Genomic DNA, 6,387 nt, shown 5'->3' with positions numbered 1-6,387 from the left:
AATGAATTGAGAAATCCAGGATATTAAGACCACAAAAATGATTGTTTAGATGATTTAATTATAGCACAACAGGCTTTTCTGCTGATAATGTTTTAATTATGTTTTAATAACCCAATCTCAACAAACATAGCTAGAGTACAAATGATGAGCACAAAAATCCATCTCATCTGTAGCTCAGACTAGTATTTCAAATGTAATTTCTCTATTAGTAATTTAGTCTGATTTTTATAATTCATTAGAATAAATCAATAACTGACTTAGAAATCACTTCTGTGATTTTTTTCCACAGAAACATTAACAATACCACAAGCATTAAAATGTTGAGAAATATTTGTATATGATGATGTCAGTGGATGTTCCTTTCCTCAGCTAATAAATTCTAGTATAAAGTTTTCAGATCTGTACACAAAAATGGATCATAAAAATATAATCATGGTAGAAACTAGCAATTTTATGAATGTGGAGAAAGAGTTCAAATAGTACTTTTGTACCGTACTGTGTCCATGCAAAGCTTCATTCAATCAAACAAAAACAATACTGAATTTATTATGTTAAAATATTTAAGGACACTCTGGTAGATGAGATCATTTTCCTGCATTTGTTCACACTCTCTCCTATCTCCATCTCTAAGGGACAGATATAATTCCCCACTCCTTGACTTTGATCCTTGCTATGTGATTTTGCTTAAGCCAAAGGGGTATCTTAGAGGATTTCAGGCAACAGAAGCCTGGCATGTTTTTGCACAGGCAGGTTGCACTCCTGACTTTTGCCATAACAATAACATGCTTCAAGTACCCGGGAGGGCTGAGGAGAATCACAAATACATAGAACAGATCTGGACACCAGCTGCAGCTTCAAGCCAATGCTAGCCAAGCCCAGCCTAGATCAGCTGAACTGCGTCTGACCAGAGGTGCATGAACAAGGAAGGCAACGCGGTGGACCTGGGCCAGATGAGCAGCTTCTACATTGGCCTGTGTTCCCGCCTCCACTGCAACATTTTCTCCTACCACTACTCCGGCTACGGTGCCAGCTCGGGCAGGCCCTCCGAGACGAACCTCTACGCCGACATCAACGCTGCCTGGCAGGCCCGGCGCACCAGGTGAGGGCGACTCCGGGGGCAGCTCAGCCTGGGCACACCCGAGAGGGGACCAGGCCAGGGGCCAGGGGCCGGGGGGAGGGGCGGGCTTCCCTGGGAGGAAGGTGGGCGGCCCTGCAGGAGGGGAGCCACAGTGGACGCATGCTGCCAGAGAGCCGGACAGGTGAGCTCAGGCGTGCGGGTGCCGCCTCCACATGGCTGAGGTGTGGCCAGGAGGTCCGCCCACACCCTGGCCTGTGGAGCCAGGCTCCCTGGGATCCCCTGGCCTGAGGACAGGAAGGGGCTGAGCTTGTCACAGGGGCGTGGACGCCACCCGGCGGGAGGGGGTGGGTGGTGTCAGGGGGTCTGTGCATGTGTGGCTGGGAGCCCACGGGCTGAGGCCGCACTTGGGGCCAGGTGAGGCGAGGCTGCTGCATCGAGGTCCCAAGGCCTGGCCCATGAGGCCCCGTGGCTGTGGAGCTCAGCCATCCCGGGGCAGGGACTGCAGGGTCAGGTGCAGACCCCCAGCACACACCTGAGGTCTCGGCCAGCTTCGATTCCAGATCCAGCCCTCCTAATCATCCAGGTCCCCAGCCCTGCGCTTGCCTGGGCCCTTCACTGGTGTTTGAGCACCGCCCGGGCCAGTGCTGCTCTGGACCAGAAGACCCTCGTGGGCCTCTGGAGGCCTTTCCTGCTCGCCACCCGCTGGGGCTGTCTCGTCCTGGCCCTGCCCTGCCCAGCCCAGTGGTCTGACCCGCTCCTGCAGGGGCCAGGGGCAGCTCTGAGAAGTCAGAGGCCCTGGGGAGGTGGGGTCCTCGTTGCCTTGGCGATATCCCAGGCAGTCCCTGCTGTGGGCGTGGGAGCTGGGTCCCCTGGCACCACCCTGGCTCTGGGGGCCTCCCGGCAGTGTGGGGCGCCGAAACCAAGCACCACTTCATGCAGCTTCCTGGGCCCCCTCCTGTGTCTACTGCCCGGGGCACTGGCAGAGTCACACCACCCATGGCCAGTTCTGAGCTCTGTCTACTCCGCCATCTGTCCTGCTGTCGCTTTGTCCTGCAGGATCCTCGGCCCAGAGCTGTGAGGGGGAGGCCAGATCGCACTCAGGGCCTCTATGGAGGATGTGTCTTGTTTGATTGTCTGAGTGGTGACATCTAGGTGGCAGCTGGGGGCTCCTGCCTGGAGCAGGTGACAGGGCTGGGCTGGCTCAGCACACTACTGGCCTTGGCTGCCAGGGAGCAGGCCAGGGAGGCTGAGGCAGAGCTGCAGCCACAGGCACAAGCCAGGCAGCATCCTTTGGGGCATGGGTGAGCAGTGAGCTGTGGAGTGCTGCCAGGAGGCTGGGATTCCAGGCCAGGGAGGGAGACAGCCCTGCTGGTGGAGTCCAAATGCCAGCCAGACGGGACACACACCTGCCCATGCTCCTGCCTCGCAGGAGGGCATCTGCCTGGCATCAGAGCCTGGAGCTTGTGGGAGGAGAGTTCTGGGGTCTCAGCATCAACAGGGTGGCAGGTGGGTCCCGCGTGGTTGGGACTGGGCATGAGGAGGCCTTGGGACTGGTGCTGGATCAGCTGGGCCAGGGGCCGCACACCAGTGACCTGGGAGTGGGGGTGGCCCTGGGTGGGAGCTGGTGGTGCTGAGGTGGCAGAGGACTTGTCCACTCCCAAGGGAAGGCGCTGGTGGGAGGAGATGCTGTCCCCGCAGCCACCATCCTCGATGTTGACCTGGGTTGGGCTGGCACCTCATTGGGCATGGGACGCTGAGAGTCCAAAATTGGGTGGAGACATCTGGGGACACAGCTGCCTGAATTCCTCATGGCCAAGGCGGTAGGCAAGGACTGCAGGGAGGAAGAGTGTACCCTGTCCCGGCCAGTGCACCAGGAACGGCTTTCTAACCTGGGCAGGAAGGCGTGAAGCATTCAGGATGTGGGAGGGCACACAGTTCCCAGTGTGCGCCTAGGGGTGACCAAGAGGAGGAGAGGTGCCAGGGCTTCCCCTACCCTAGCCCGAGGGGACTCCCTAGCCAGGATCCAGCAGATCCTGGCTAGGAAACGCCAGTGAACCATAGTGGCAGGGAACAGGACCAGGCCGCCAGCTCCGCCCACCGCTGCGGTGTTGGGGGGCTGGGGGTGGCCCTTGAGACTGGTGTGGAGCCTGGGCCTGACCAAATGACTTGGCTGAGCAGGGAGACTGGAGAGTCGCATCCGGAGCTGGGCCCGGGGACGCCCGCTGGCAGGAGGGGTGCGCGCGCGTTGGAGGCCTGGGCTGAGCCTGCTCAGGTGCCGCCAGGTACCACATCAGCCCAGACGGCATCATCCTGTACTGGCAGAGCATCGGCACGGTGCCCACCGTGGACCTGGCCTCGCGCTACGAGTCCGCCACGGTGGTGCTGCAGTCGCCGCTCACCTTGGACCTGAGCGTCGCTTTCCAGACACCAAGACCTACTGCTTCGACGCCTTCCCCAAGTGAGCAGGCTGGGGCGGGGACGGGGGCGGGGGCGGGGGCGGAGCGGGGCGGGGCCCGGGCCTGGCGAGGTCTCACCCGCCCCACGCCTCTCCCGCAGAATCCAGAAGGTGTCCAAGATCACGCCGCCCGTGCTCATCATCCAGGACACGAAAGACGAGGTGATGGACTTCTCGCACGGGCTGGCGCTCTACCAGCGCTGCCCCAACGCCGTGGAGCCGCTGTGAGTGGAGGGCGCCGGGCACAAAGACATCCAGCTCTACAGCCAGTACCTGGAGCGCCTGCGCCGCTTCATCTCCCAGGAGCTGCGCAGCCAGAGCGCCTAGCAGCCGCCGGGGCCCCAACCGGCCGGACCTCAGCAATAAGGCGGCCCCCGGACCTCACCCCGCGCCGGCCCCCCCAGGGACTGCATGTGGACCCCCGGGCGGCCCGGGGGACCCCGCCCCGACCCAGGGGCCGTGGACGATGTACAGGCAACAGAGCTACGCACTCCTTTCCTTTTGGAAGCAAGAAGAAAAATCGTGAAAACGGAAATTAAAGATTTAAATTTTTTTTAAAAAAACACAATGTTTATTAATATACTCCAAACTTTTTCTTTTTTTTTTTTTTGAGACGGAGTCTCACTCTGTCGCCCAGGCCGGAGTGCAGTGGCGCGATCTCAGCTTACTGCAACCTCCGCCTGCCAGGTTCAAGCGATTCTCCTGCCTCAGCCTCCCGAGTAGCTGGGACTACAGGCGCGTGCCAGCATGCCCAGCTAATTTTTTGTATTTTTAGTAGTTACGGGGTCTCACCGTGTTAGCCAGGATGGTCTCAATCTCCCAACCTCGTGATCCGCCCGCCTCGGCCTCCCAAAGTGCTGGGATTACAGGCGTGAGCCACCATGCCCGGCCGTTTTGCATAGATTTTTTAATGCAGAATCATGGTGGCAATGGCTAATGGCTACCAAGGTGCCATCGTTCAACAATCCTGTTATTCAGTCATCATATCTACTATGTGTAAGCCATAATATCTTCTAAAATGAATTATAACTATTTTCTAATTGAAATAAATGGTATCACAATATTTCACTAAGTAATCTCTGCTAGTTTAGTCTCTAGTTCATCTCCACGGAATGCCTTCTGAGTTCCTATAATTGTGACTAATTCTCCGAGACGACATCAGAAATATCAGTATAAACTATGAAACCTACAAAGGGGATTCCTCTTTTTCCTTTTTATTATAGAGATGCTTTTCTGTTTGTTTTCTGCAAGCAAGCATGGTCTTAATCAATTTTGTATGCCCGTACCTAGGAGAGCCCCTGATTCATAATAAGACCTCAATAAGATTTGTTGAATAAAGTGAAAATATTATTTTTAGCTTTCCCTCACCATTTTCTTCAAAACAGACTAGTTCATAACTGAAATAGGCATTGTTTCTAGAAAACAGTCACTCCAACTGATCCCCTCATTTAATCATTTTTGTACTCCCTGAATCTATCATAATACCTGGCACATAGTGGGTAAGTAATCAATATTTGTTCACTGAACTAATGGAAGCATGAGTGAATGAAACAATACAGGCATTTTAAAAGTATAATTCAAGATTGAAAGCATATTACTTGTCATTAGAGTGATTTTAAACAGCTAAGTATATGATAATTAGGAAGATTTACTTTCCTGCTTCATTTAAATTTTAAATTTAGTGATCAAGGTAATTATGATTTTCATTCATTTATTCAATAAATGAATGTTTAATATTTTTTGTCTCACATGATAGATACTGGTCAAAGACATTACAATGATATTATACATAAAGATTTGTTTTAAATTTACAATATCTTGAAATTTTTCTCTTGTTAATCTACAAAGTATATTTATAGGTTAGGAAATATACTTTTTAAAATGTCAGATAATGATCTTTTTATTTTCTATTTTGTATTATTATTATTTTTTTTGATACAAGGTCTCACTGTGTCACCCACGCTGGAATGCAGTGGCATAATCATGGCCCACCACAACCTTAACCTCCCAGGCCCAGGTGATCCTCCTACCTCAGCCTCCTGAGTTGCTAGGACTACAGGTGCCCGCCACCTTGCCCAGCTAACTTTTTACTTTTTTTTTTTTTTTTTGGTAGAGATGAGTTTTCACCATGTTGCCCAGGCTGGTCTTGAACTCCTGGGCTCAAGCAAAACGGCAGCCTTGGCCACCCAAAGTGTTAGGATTACAGGCATGAGCCAGCACTGTGGGGCAGATAATGATAGTTTTTCAAGAATCGGTAAAACATTGTCCTTCAATGAATTAGTGCAGAAGCATGAAAAAAATCTATTATGAGCAAATCTGTGAAACAGATGTTGAAATTAGTATTCTAATAAGGCTTTTGTGCTTTTTGATGATACAAAATAATTTTGCTATGACAATACAGTTACTTAAATGAGAAGTATGAATAACTTGCTTTGATATGTTTGTGGTATGTTTCACTTATTTTTTGAGAAGGGTAATTATTAAATTTAAACTATATATGTAAAGAGTGCACATCAAATATTTTAAAACCCTGAAGAGTTAGGTCTTCATTTCAAGAATTGTTAAGTGTCTTAAGAACATATTTATTTTCTAGAAATGTTGAGCCTCTTCTTGGGTAATGTGATTCTTTTAAAAATTTTGGAAGGATTTCTTATTACATTAAAAATGAATGTATACAATAGGAAGTTACTAGGATAAAGTGAATTTAGCAGCTATCTTGCTTTGTTATATGTCTTATAAATTAAAATTACATTTTCATAATTAAAAGCCAAGCTCATTTGCTTTGATAAGACTAAGAGGAAAGGAGTATTAAATGAAGTTAAATTAGATTTTACCATCTTTTTAATAAGTTTCA

General features: G+C 50.5%; 1 pseudogene; it reads left to right on the top strand.

Annotated features, from left to right (window-relative positions):
* Positions 1 to 914: 914 nt before the first annotated feature.
* LOC117978867 (alpha/beta hydrolase domain-containing protein 17A-like) lies at positions 915 to 4,615 on the top strand (annotated as a pseudogene).
* Positions 4,616 to 6,387: the final 1,772 nt, after the last annotated feature.

The sequence above is a fragment of the Pan paniscus genome, chromosome 18 (genome assembly GCF_029289425.2).
Source record: "Pan paniscus chromosome 18, NHGRI_mPanPan1-v2.0_pri, whole genome shotgun sequence".
In the NCBI taxonomy this organism is placed as follows: domain Eukaryota; kingdom Metazoa; phylum Chordata; class Mammalia; order Primates; family Hominidae; genus Pan; species Pan paniscus.
The sequence above is the reverse complement of the archived record's forward strand: the minus strand, read 5'-3'. Positions and strand labels throughout refer to the sequence as shown.